This window comes from Aethalodelphis obliquidens, unplaced genomic scaffold (genome assembly GCF_003676395.1).
Source record: "Aethalodelphis obliquidens isolate GAN/ISIS:26980383/991018 unplaced genomic scaffold, ASM367639v1 scaffold41, whole genome shotgun sequence".
NCBI lineage: Eukaryota > Metazoa > Chordata > Mammalia > Artiodactyla > Delphinidae > Aethalodelphis > Aethalodelphis obliquidens.
Window position 1 is genome coordinate 13,047,452 of NW_020837985.1, and position 12,334 is coordinate 13,059,785.

The 12,334-nt window shown below is 41.3% G+C and overlaps 1 long non-coding RNA gene across 1 annotated transcript; it reads left to right on the plus strand.

Moving 5' to 3' along the window:
- The first annotated feature begins 3,353 nt into the window (after nt 1-3,353).
- On the plus strand, nt 3,354-7,835 carry LOC113633797 (uncharacterized). Its single transcript, XR_003438341.1, has 4 exons — nt 3,354-3,447; nt 3,966-4,075; nt 4,849-4,939; nt 5,961-7,835. It is a non-coding gene; the product is annotated as an uncharacterized LOC113633797 (long non-coding RNA).
- Nucleotides 7,836-12,334: the final 4,499 nt, after the last annotated feature.

The window sequence follows — 12,334 nt, forward strand, 5'->3', positions numbered from 1 at the left end:
TATTTGTTGGAGTACTTAGTTTCTATTCATTTGGACATAGACCAAGGAGCTGAATTGCTGGGCGTGGCACCCTCTTTGATCCCCATTTTTTTTAATTTTTAAGGGTCCCACTAGGTGACTGGGGGAAAGAATGCGTGTGGATTTAATTCTCAACACCCATATTGGTTTTGAATTGTGCCTCCTCAGCCTCTCATTAGCTGGGTGCTCTTGGAATGGAATAATAATGCCTACCTGTAGCACTTGAGAAAATAAATAAGATGCTATATGTGGAGAATGGTGCTTTACCTTATACCCTCAGTAAATTTCCCTTCTCTCACATTATTCTCTACACCTCATTTTTTCTGTAAAACCCAACCTCTTCATTTTCCCAGCTGGGGAGAGCAAAGGAATGAGACCAGAATATACGAAAACAATGGGAAGTACCAAAAAGAATACCACGTTTGGCAAGCAATCATTTTTATTACAAAAATATTTTTCCAGGGCTTCCCTGGTGGCGCAGTGCTTGAGAGTCCGCCTGCCGATGCAGGGGACACGGGTTCGTGCCCCGGTCGGAGAAGATCCCACATGCCGTGGAGCGGCTGGTCCCGTGAGCCATGGCCGCTGAGCCTGCGCGTCCGAAGCCTGTGCTCCGCAATGGGAGAGGCCACAACAGTGAGAGGCCCGCGTAAAAAAAAAAAAAAATACACAAAAATATTTTTCCAGTGATTTCTTGCCATATATTAAATAGCTTTGAAAACATTTATTTGGTCTAGAGACTGTAAGAGTCAATGTTCTTGGCACCCATATGCATAAAAAACTGCTTTAGGGTATTAGGATGTAATTGATCCGTTTTTTTTTTTTTAAAAAAAAGCCTGTTTCTTCCTCCTACTTAAATTGTATAAAATCAATTAAGACTTTTCAGTATCATATTTGTTAGTATTTTAGTACATGCTTAAATGAATAAGATACACCATTTTCTTACTACATAAGTGTCTGAGCAGCTAATTTGTATAGCGTCTTTGTAATTAAATCAATCAAAATCTTCAATATGAGAATAACTGATCATACAGGTAGTAAGAAAGCCGTCTGACTACGTAAACTACCAACATCCAACTGATAGTGTCAAGTCATTCACATTATGATGGGCTTCTGCATGGTTGACTCCTGGTCGTGACACCATCTTAGAAATCTTGAACAAAGATGTACCCCTTTTCTATTGTTTTGTGTCATTAAATGTAAAATGGAAGAACAAGTCCTTTTTTTTTATAATACTGTGAAATAGGAAATAAGGAAATAGTAATGAAATAAGAAAAAAGTCTAGTAAATCCACTTCCATGATAAAACATGGCATCATGACTTTCCCCCTTCTTTCAACTGAGAGAATTTATAGATTAACTGGGTGAAAATTCACACCTTTAGGATACTGAGTCTTCTTTTTTATCTTCAATCATCAATGTGGATTATTTTTCCATTTATTTAGATCCATGTTTCTCAATGGAATCAGGCAATTGCAATTTGAGTGAGATGCTAGTTTTTGTTTGAAACCTTCCTGCAAATTTTAAGATTTTTGGCATCCTATTCCTGGCATTCAATTAGTAGCACCTCCGGTTACTGTGACGACTTAATTGCCTCCCTATTCTTGGAAATGTATGTCCTTCAAATAATTTTGAATGTTTTTCCATTGATGCTTTTTGTATCTTTTTTTAGGTTTATTTCATTGTAACTTATAATTACCATTGCTATCATAAATAGGAACTTTTCTTTCTTTCTTTTCTTGTCTTTTCAATTTCATTCCTCTGAATTTTCTAGTTGGCTTTTACTAGCCTATTAGATATTTGGTATGTAAATTGTGTATTCAGAAATCTTATCAAATTATGTTATTAGTTCTAATTCTTTCTAGATTATTTTGTTTTTCCTAGGAATTATTGCATCATCATTAAGTAAGGATAGTTTATCTTTTTCTTTTCAATTCCTTAAAAATTTATATGTTTTTATTTCATCAACTTGGTCTTCTCCTTGACAGCATTGAGTAAAAATGGTGAATGTGAGCATTCTTTTTTTTTTGGACTACAAATAAAATTCTTTTAAATTTATTTTCAAATAATGTATTATTTAATCATTCATTATTAAGAACTTATTATTCAAACATTTATTATCTAAGTCATGGATGGGAACTGAATTGTCTCACATTATTTCTCTACCTCTGTTGAGATAAATATATAACTTTCAGTTTTATATGGTGAATCATATTAGTGCATGTTTATAACGTTAAACCATGCTCACACTGCTGCATCATGTTCTTTGGTCCTGATGTGTATGCTTGTGTGTACCTGTGTGTTTAATGCATTACTGGATTTGTTTTGCAGATCATTCGTCAGTTTCTGTGGGCACTACTGCTCATGTACAAAAACTTCCCTTCTGTGTTAGATTCTGGAAAATTTTCAGTTATTATCTCGTCAACTATTGCTTCTCTAACATTCTCCTCCGAAAATATTTTATGCTTATTTCAGCCTCTAAAACTATTTTTCCATGCATTTAACTATTATTTCAAATTTCTATCTTATCTCTCTCTGCTGGGTCCTAAATGATTTTATCAGCGCCATCTAGCAATTCATTACTTTGCAACTTTGTCTTGGAAGTCTACAGTTTACCTGTTTATTGCCTATTTTATCTTCCTTTTTTATTTTTGGAATTATGTGCTTTATATCTATGCTCTCATATTTCATTTTTTGCCCGATTTTGTTTCTTTTCTTCTTTTTAATGAAACCATGCCTTATTTATCTCTCGAATAACATCTTAAACACACTTTGTCAGACTAGAATACAGTTGTAATCTGATGGTTGATTATGTCAGCCTGATTTAATCCTGGATTTTCTTGTGTTTTGGAATCTTGTTTTGGAAACTTGCTGTGAATGTAAGTTTTTTTGTGGTTTGTTTTTGTTTGTTGGTTTGTTTTTCTGGTTTTGTTTTCTTGTCTCCTTCTTTTCCTCCACGCATCCTTCTATGTTTCTCATCCCCTGTAATCTGGTATTGTCATCGTTTCCATCATTTGTGTGAGGCAGCCTGCTCAGTCTGAGGCTTGATGGTGGACACGTGGAGTGGCTTTCCAGGGGTCATACTCAGGATATCTCAGTTCTGATTCCGGAGCCTGCTGTCTGTCTAACTCAGTAACTGGCCCCAAGGCTGTGTCATTTCCCTTATGCTCACGCCACCCCCGAGATAAATGTCTTCCAGGAGCCTCGACTCAGGTAAGCTTTGAACAAAGTATTTTCCAGCTTTTTTGAATGAGTAATTAGTAAACCCTGGTAATTAGTAACTTTAATTAGTAAAGTAAGCAACAAATATCTTCACAATCATCTCTATGATTATTTTCCAGAAAGAGAAGGAGCAAAGAGAAACCCAAGCAGATGCTACTATTGATTGATTATTTTTAATTTACTGATTGCCGAATTTATCCTTCTGAGTCAGGTATCGTTTCCATTTTCTAAATGGGTTACCTGAGGAACCACAGGATTAAGGTTCTTTTACAAGTGTTCGTGGCGACAGAGGGGAAAGGATTTGGAGACGGGTATTCCCAAAGCTTCCCTGCATTCTCTTTATCTCACTGCACCATATCATTTACCTTTAAATAAAAGTCTCACATGAGTATTCCCTGCGGAGTCTGGTCAATCCTTTCAGATATCAGAGCTGGGCAAATCTTTGCAGAGTGTATTTCCTGACCCCTGGGTTTGACCACGTGATTAGCTTTGGTCAAAGGGATTTTCGTAGATGTGATATGAGCAAAGTCCAGAAGGGTGCTTGCCAACTGGGTGTGGCCATTTGGGGTCATTGTCATTGCCGTGAGGATATGCTGGCGTAGTCTGATGGAGGATGAGTGAGAAAAGGGGCAGATCGAGTCAGGCCAGCTGCCTCAGAGAAGGGCAGCTGAGATCAGAGGATAGCCAGCCAACCCCGCCCAGGTCAGTAATCACTGTCAAAATCAACAGAGTCACCTAGGCAAGACCAGCTGACTCCAGACACTTGAGCAAAAAATGCCTGCCGCTGGATGCCCTGAGGATCTGAAGTTCTTTGTTACACAGCATTACTATGGCAATAGGTAACATACACCCAGGGAGTCTACCCCAGCCCACTAGAGTGCAGGAGGTTATAGCAACGTGTGGTTGGCAACCAGAGAATTGCATCAACATGGCCAGAGTCGTCTTCAAAACGCTGTATGAGCAAAAACCCAGCAAGTGAGGCTCCTCGATAAAGTCTAGGTCTCTAAGTGTGTAGGCAGACTTTACACATGGAATTCCCAGGGCCACCTTAGAGAGTGGTTACTAACCAACTTGGAGCACTTACTACATATCAAGAACTTTGTAGCCGCTTTCATGTATGTTTGCCGATTTCTCTCAAAACAACTTATATGAATTTAGTATTCGCATATATTATTCATTTATAATAGATAATGGTACATATACCAGGAAACTGAATCCAATAGCAATAAGAAAGATACAGTGAAAAGTAAATCTCTCCCACCTGGTATATAAGTGTCGTTTTTTTTGAAACAGTCGATTGGCTAGTTTCTTATGTGTCGTTCCAGAGAGGGGCTAGCAAAGCAATTAGCTTCTACTCTAAAAATCCTTCTGCAAATACACCTATACGTATATAAAATTACAGAAGCCAGCCTGCCATGTTGGTCACCACTTACAGTGTGTCCATCTTAACAGAACCACCATCCGAGGCACGAGTGACTAAGTGACTTTCACCAATGTCACCCAAAAAGCTGGTCTCTAAGCTCCCAACTCACTAAACCCCACACTGAAATACAGCCTCTAGGAGAAACATAGTCATTTGTACATTATTGCTCTTATTTTCCTCTTGTAACAGGCGCTGTATCATGTCACATTAAGAAAAGCCACACTATTGAGAGTTCAAAGCCATTGTGTCCCTGTGAAGAAAGGCCCAGAGTGCCATCTATGTAAGTCTGAAAGAATCTCCCTCACTATTGGAGCGCAAGCATCGCTACACTGAGTAGGGTAATAACTAGAGTCCACACTGCTGAGACCCTTGCTTCTTCCACCTGCCTGTGTACGTCTACATAGTCACGTATTCATCGTCCCCACTCATATCCATGCAGCTTGTCCAACTGTTTAATCCATGTTAAAAGAAAAAAGTGGATCAGAATAAATTTAAAAGGACCTGAATGGTTGCTTCCATGTCCTGGCTATTGTAAATAGTGCTACAATGAACATTGGGGTGTATGACTCTCTTTGAATTATGCTTTTCTCTGGCTATATGCCCAGGAGTGGGATTGCTGGGTCATATGGTAGTTCTATTTTTAGTTTTTTGAGGAACCTCCATACTGTTCTCCATCATATAGCCAACTCATTTTGCTGTACAGCAGAAACTAACACAACATTATACTCCAATAAAAATTAACCAAAAAAAATTTTTTAATTAAAAGTTCAAAAATAAAAGGACCAGAATGGTGTGTGATGTAGTGGAAAGAGCAACAGGCTTTGTACGCAGGCATCAAAAGACTCCTAGCCTGGCTCTCTCCATAACCAGCTGCGTGATTATGATCAAGATGCTCTCATTTCTGGGCCTCCGTTTCTTCATCAATAAAATGGAGAGCATGATGTCCGCTTGACAAATTAGTATTGAGCACTTCAGAATCCAGGTGCATCTTCCTGGAGAAAAAGAGTGAGGCTGATCATTCAACAACTCAGTGACTCCACAGTAATGGAAAGTGGAAACTTCCTAGATGGCTCGTGGCCATGGTAACTTTTCAATACACTGAGTTACGCTTCCTTCTGCAGTCCCAGCTTTACTACCTAGAATGTAAATTTCCAGGAAAGAATTCAGTCCTTGCAACTGAGGATCTTGAGGGTAAACTCTCAAGGAACCAATGCTTCTCTATTGTGTCTCTGGTCTATACTGGACAGAGACTGTGCCTAGGGTCAAGGGGCCTGGTACTCACCTAGCTTTTCTCTTTCCAGCTGCGCTCTAGAGCCTACCAACTCACAGAGCTTAAAGTTCTGAGCTGGAAACATGAGAATTAAGAAGCCAGTGCTCAAAATGACCATGAGCTGCATTTGACAGACAATTTTCCATCCTCCATCAACACATTGGATTTCTTCGTAATCGCCACCAACACTACCAGTTTTGCTTTCTGACCCTGCCTACCTCCTGGCTGGACAAAACATCCCAATTTCGAGCTTAAAATGGAAACAAGAACTGAGGACTTTTTAAAAATAGCTTTTTAATGTATAGGTGTCCTCTGGAGGTTCCAAGTATATTTCAAGATAGAAACTGATAAATGATGATAACAACAGGGAGAGACTGCTGATTCATGGGAGGAATTGAACTTCCCTTGGCCCTTGTGCTGGCCCCCAGCCAGCTGTGGAACAGATGAGGCCAGTCATTGTTTTAGAAATAACAATCTACTGAAATGTGTAGGTAATTCGTCCATCTCTCCGAAGAGAGGGAAACAATTCAACAAGAGAGGTAAACAGCCATCATACAGCAATATCCGTTTTAAAAACAATCCCTTACTATTTTGGGCAGCCTTGGAAAGTCCCCCAGTGCCACCTGGTTTAATCAAAGCATGACATTTTCCACCTTTCATAAGAATAGATGGGACTTAATCCTGGACCCATCATGCCTCAGTCGTGTGGGCACAGCCCCTATGTCCCTTGTGTAAAGACAGAATGCACACCATCTCTAAATGTCCTGCTAAAGCTTTTATCCCCTCCTCCTAATAACTATGCACCATTTATTTTTTTAATGATGAAATTCCACCTGTTTGCATTTGTGGACATGTACGTCCCATGGATAGATTAGAAAAAGATCACTAGCATGACACCGGAGAGCTCAAGTGGAAATCAGCACAGGTTATGCCTTCTGTCCTATGAAAGAATTCAAGGAGTCAGAATCACCCTCTGCTTGCTGAAAGGTGCACCTGTTGGAACTTGTGAAATTTGGACATGAAACTTGGGTACCACTCTTTCTCCTTCACCCCCAGTCTCTGAGGAAGCAGACCGTGTCTGGAACTCAGGGATGTATGTATGACGAAGAGTCCAAGCTTTGGCATAGAGCTGCCTGCCACCCAGGCTGCGTGTTGGCAAGGTGAGAAAGGGGAGGAGGTTGGTATCCTCTCTGACATTACATTTTCCAGAGAATGAAGCTCTTTGATCAGTTTCTGTCCCTGCAAGTTCCGAATTTTCCATCTCATCCTAATCAAAAGAATCAGAGAATGATTTATCAGAGGTAACTTTCTTAATTGGAGGAGAGCCTAAAACAACTGTCTTGCTTTTTTTCCCCCTGGGGGATGGGTAAAGGTGGAATTAATTGGTCTTCTCCTCAGGAAGGTGCCAGACACAGAAAGATATTTCCTAACTCCAGCTCATAGGTCTTTCCTCTCCTCTCTGGTCTAAAAGGGAAATTCCATTTGTCACGTTTCTTCCTTGACACAGCAAAGCAAAGACTGTTACTGCGGGCATTAATGTAACTTTCAACAATGGAATAAACTGTGAGCCTCAAACATGAAACTGTGGAAGCGATTAAGAACTAGGATGGAAAATTTCTGCCAGCCAGAGAATTAGGGACTTACCGTCTCTAGAGCAGGCTGTGTTTTAAAGTCTCATTTTGAAGCTGAAATCTGTCATTTACGTTAAAAAGCAAAGGGTGAGGGTGGGGAGGAAGAAGTTCCAAATATGTCACCTGTGGAAGGACCACCTTGCTTGCTCATTTCCCTGTCATTTGGGAGAGCTATTATAGGCTCTTCTATGAGACATTTAAAACCTCTTTAATACGGGCTTCCCTGGTGGCACAGTGGTTGAGAATCCGCCTGCCAATGCAGGGGACATCGGTTCGAGCCCTGGTCTGTGAGAATCCCACATGCTGCGGAGCAACTGGGCCCGTGCGCCACAACTGCTGAGCCTGCACGTCTGGAGCCTGTGCTCTGCAACTAGAGAGGCCGCGATAGTGAGAGGCCCGTGCACCGCGATGAAGAGTGGCCCCCGCTCTCCACAACTAGAGAAAGCCCTCGCGCAGAAACGAACACCCAACACAGCCAAAAATAAATTAATTAATTAATTTTTTAAAAAAAGCCTCTTCAATAATCTTCCGGAAATTTTCAAAATTTGCCCCAATTAAATTGTCAGATGAGAGACATGTATGACAAATGTCTTCTAGTGGATGATCCCTTGACAACCCAGCATTTGGCATCTCCACCTGCTCTTGGCCTTGGGAAGCAGACGTAAGCGAAGGTGGGAGAGGATCCTCAGCCTTGATATCAGATTCTGAAGTCTGAAGAGGGGCTCTATCAGCGAAATGCTGTTTTCTTCATCTCACATCAGCCGATGCCCAGTGAATAGCTATTTAGTTCTCAGCAGGCTCTTTATTAAAGGTACTGCAGTAAGGCAAGGGCTTCAGTCCTCCCCTAGTTTATCTACAAAACTCATGTATGACTGGCCAGCGAACTACAAACTGAAGAGAAGGACAGTCCTTTCCTCAGAGAGCCGTTGTGAGGATGTAGTGGGACGATTTGCATCAGGTGCTAGGGGTGGTTCCTGCTGCACAGTTCCCCTGAATTGGAAAGAAAAGTACAGCCTTGAATTCCAGTTCTATTGCTCTGTATTCTTCTGGTGGCCAAGCTGTGAAGCAGGTAGCAGTCTGCCCTGCGGTGGCTAAGTTTCTGAAGATGGACCCAAGTCTCTCCACAAATGTGTTCCAAAGTCTAGGTTGGCTGGAAGTCATAGGAGATTTCGTTTCAGACTCCAACACAGACCTAACTGACTTGATTCCTCTTTGGATCTGACCCCTGAGTCAGCCCACAATTGGTTAAGACTGATGGGTTACAGGGAGACTGAATCACTCAACAGCACCTCTCCTCCAACTTATATCTAAGAAGGATGGGTTAGCTAAGACAACTAACCTGCCCAGAGGGACCCACTCACCATCCTATAATTAAGAAAGTCAGCCTTCCTTCACTCCTCCTTAAAAACCTCCCCTTTCCATTCTTACTACAACAAAATACAATGTCTTTCCATCAGACATTTATTTTTGCCCTGACCGAGAAGCTGCCGCAGACCGTGAAGCTACCGCAGTAGATGCAGAGAGGATTATGAAATGGTCTCTGCCACCAGGAAACACGCTACAAGTGAAGGAGACAGGTTGGAAGCAATTAATACACTTCGGTCTCTATTAGCAATTACAAGTATAATGTGAAATGTCCTGGATCCAACTCTCACCAGCAATATGGTCTTGGGCAAGTTAATTAACCTCTTTGGGATTCCATTTCATCACCTGATAAATTAATATGCTATTCCCCTTTCCTGATAGGATTAGAGACAATAGCGATTGTTAATGATGTCAATATCAATGCCACTGTTTTGCAGGACTGAGAGCTTTCTAAAGGAAGTAGATGGGCTCGCCAATCTACATGCCGTTCAATCAGCAAGTACTTACATAGAACCAGACAGGAGACCATAGGTCTAGGCTTGTGGATTTTGTAAAAGATAAGGTGGCTGATCCTTAAAAGCCTTTAATAAAAGCTACTAAAGTGGACGTTCCTGGCTTTGCATGTTTTGAAAACGTTGCTGCCCGTTGTCAATGGGAGAAAAATGTCAACAGCAGAGAGGACAAGGATATCCAAAATCTCCACTGCTGTTGTGTACGATCTAAAATCAAGTCTCAATATTATGTAATGTCTTGACATCTGGTGAAACAGGGAGAGCTTCCGTGACCTAACTGCAAATTCCACTCCCCACTGTGCTCCCACGGGTGAAGTCTCATAGCCAAACAGCTCTCTGTATCGAAAGCACGAGGCACAGCTCCTGCTTACACCTGAGGAGTAGGTTTCAGTTTCCTGCCAGCCATTGGAATTATTCAAACAAGCCAATCACATCCTCCCACGGGAAGAAGGGGACACCTCGCCCCCTGATACTACAAAGTCTGTCTCCTACAGCCCCGGGATGTTTGTTCTGTCCTCAGATGTAATCTTCATGGCACGTGGTGTGCCCTGAGTGGCACGTGTTCTCCTCTTTTGGGCTGTGAGTACATGCGATTAATAACCTGCTCATGCCTGACTCTCAGGGACTACATCTTAAACTTCTGCAGCCCGCAGAGGAGCACTGCATATGGTGAAATCCATCAGAGCCTGGGACGTTCCCTGGAGGAGGCGTAGGGATGAACTGCTAGAGAAGAGACAGCTACCTCCAGGATGACAAATCAGCACCTCCCAATTTCCATCTTCCTGAAGGTTTTTAACTCAGTCCAGCGAGAACCTCTCCCTGAACGGTGCATGTCTGTCATCTTATCACGGAAACCCCTAGTAAAATCTGATCTACTTTATAGAAATTTTCTAGGACCTTTTAAATCCATAAAAGAAAGCATAGTGTTCTTTTAAATATGTTTCATAGATAGACAATGCATTCTACTAAAAGATATTGTTTTCTCTGTTGTCTCTATTTTTTGGCTCCAATTATATTGTAAACTATTAAAAGCCAGGAAGCTCAACCTTTCGTTTTCAGTATTCTTCTTGTGGAATCTACTATATTAACTGCGTTAACCTGGCTGACCTTTGGTAAATATTGATTGAATCAAATTAAATTGAAGGACAGCCTGTCTCCAAGTGTGATTTCAGAATTAAAAACACAGTGTCTATGTGCTGAACTCGGGGGCATACTTCCAGGGACTTGAGGGCAGTACGAGAATGGCGAATTTTATCCCCTGTGAGTTCAGCACCTGAATACCTTTACTCATCCAGTGCAAGTGAAGGGATGTGAATCAGAGGAGGCTGTGGTTCAAACATTGAGCTCTGGGTGAGTCAGGTTCTGAGTTTACTGTCATCGTTAACTTTATTCCATCAAAGCTTGCATACAGTTTGAGATCTGGACATCCCCATGTGGATATGCTCTGGTCATGTCTTTTCCAGTATGTTCAAGGTGACACCTATCATCTGTCCCCCAAGAGAGCATCCCTTCCTTCTTTACCCTACGTCAGCTCGCTCGTGGGGGATATTCACTAGAATCTGTTTCTACTCCTATTCCATTCTACTACATCATTCCATACTCACGTCCCAATGCTTAAAAGCAAATCAGATTCTCATGGTCAACAAGATGGTGAGTATCATGATTTATGTGTTTATACACACACACACACAAATTTGACATTTGTAGGTGGGCATTATATTTCCTATTTTGCATATTAGAGATGACAGGACTTACTCAACGTCACATAAAACACTGAGAGTTGCAAATGAAACCCAAATCTGTTTGATGCTGGGACACACGCTCCTACCATAGCATCAGATATTTCAAAGATATCTGTATCAACACTATTCTCATCTACCAACTCCTACATTTTCTTCTAGCAATTAAACGTTATTGGTCGGCTATCAGTTTTCTTTTGCCACGGAAATGCCATATTTAAGCAATCAGCGCACATCTCTGAGTTATGTCGTTTCAATCATGATTATCAAAACTATTCAACTCATTAAATATTTACTGAGCTCTTAACCTGATAAATATGATCGTAAACGGATGCACAGGTGAAACGGGAGCAGACTGATTCTTCAGGGAAGCAGTTGGACAAGCCCTCAGCTGTCCACAGCCTCTGACCACCAAGCCTGGGCTAAGAACAATTTCACTGTGTCCAGATGCACTTCTTCAGGCAGAAGGCTGAATGCAAGGGGGGGCTTTCTGATTAAGCAGCGTGGGGCAGGAACTCACTCACCTTTCTATCGCTACTGCCTGGTTTATTGCCAGTACGTAGAAAAGTGTTTTTCAAAGAATAAAAGCTATTTGAGCAGTTGACCTGTAATAAGAGGGGCATAAAACCCTTGGACTGATCTCTGTCAACTGATGTCCTGATATTTGGTCCTATTTTTTTTTAAGAAAAATCAAAGCATGGTCACATCCACATAAAGAGAGGCTTTCTCACCAGACTAACTTATCTCAGAAGTCAACAAATTGAAATGTAGTAAATTAAGGAGAAAAGGAGACCAGGAACCCTTGACCCTTTACTGTCTGCATTTAACCAGCCTGCAGTAAAAACTGGAAAATCCATTAAAGAGACAGACCCACTACTATACATAGCACAGGAGATCATTTAGAGCATAAACTAGTAATTTCAACACAGCAATCTATGTAATAAAAGTTGTATGTGACGACCATTTGCAGAAGCTTTACACAAGGTCATGGTGGCCAATCCATCCCCTAGTCCCCATAGGAACAGGATCTGTTTCTACTGAGAGGATAACTACACCCATGAATGGTACCCATCCAAGTTCATGCCATCATTCTCTGAAATTGTAGGGCACTGGAGCTGAAAAGAACACAGGCTGGAAATTCGAAAGGAGCAGTGTTCA